General features: G+C 51.2%; 1 pseudogene; it reads left to right on the top strand.

Annotated features, from left to right (window-relative positions):
* Positions 1–359: 359 nt before the first annotated feature.
* Positions 360–441, top strand: LOC118533496 (U4 spliceosomal RNA; annotated as a pseudogene).
* The last annotated feature ends 215 nt before the right edge of the window (positions 442–656 follow it).

Genomic DNA, 656 nt, shown 5'->3' with positions numbered 1-656 from the left:
ACGTGTGGGCAGGATTTCAGTCTGTGGGCCTCAGGGGAGGGGTCTGAATTTTAGCCTAAATTCCCAGGGCTGCTGTTGGAGGGTTTTAAGCATGGGGCTTAAGTGCTCCTTCACTCCCATGGGGTTATGTGTACTCCCAGGGCCCCTTCTTTCTAGGCTTCTCCCCCGCACCCCGCACTTGCATGCAATGTACGCCCTTGGCAGCCACCTCATCAGCGTCCGTGCAGCGGGATAGCGGGGTTAGAACTCGGTTGAATGCATGCATAGACTGCGGATACCAGCCGACTCCGGGTGCTACCCACAGGACCTCACGTGTGCTCAGCAGGTGGGGGCACGGAGGCAAATTAAACAAGAGCTGAAGCTTTGCGCAGTGGCAGTATCGTAGCCAATGAGGTTTATCCGAGGCGCGATTATTGCTAATTGTAAACAAGAGCTGATTCTGAAACTAAACTCACCAGGAGGGTTCAAAAAGGACACCAACAAAACCTTCATTGTCTTTGATTTTTCTCATCTCGCGGCTGATGAAACTATATACAAATGTACCTCTTTCCCGAAATCAGAAGGTCAATAACGACTCGTTTAATACACACCTACTCTGTACGGCCCTTGTGGATTGAAGACGAATGTATGCGTGAAAGGGGCCCACAGGCGTTAGT

This window comes from Halichoerus grypus, chromosome 15 (genome assembly GCF_964656455.1).
Source record: "Halichoerus grypus chromosome 15, mHalGry1.hap1.1, whole genome shotgun sequence".
In the NCBI taxonomy this organism is placed as follows: Eukaryota; Metazoa; Chordata; class Mammalia; order Carnivora; family Phocidae; genus Halichoerus; species Halichoerus grypus.
This window is presented reverse-complemented; position numbering and strand designations above follow the sequence as displayed.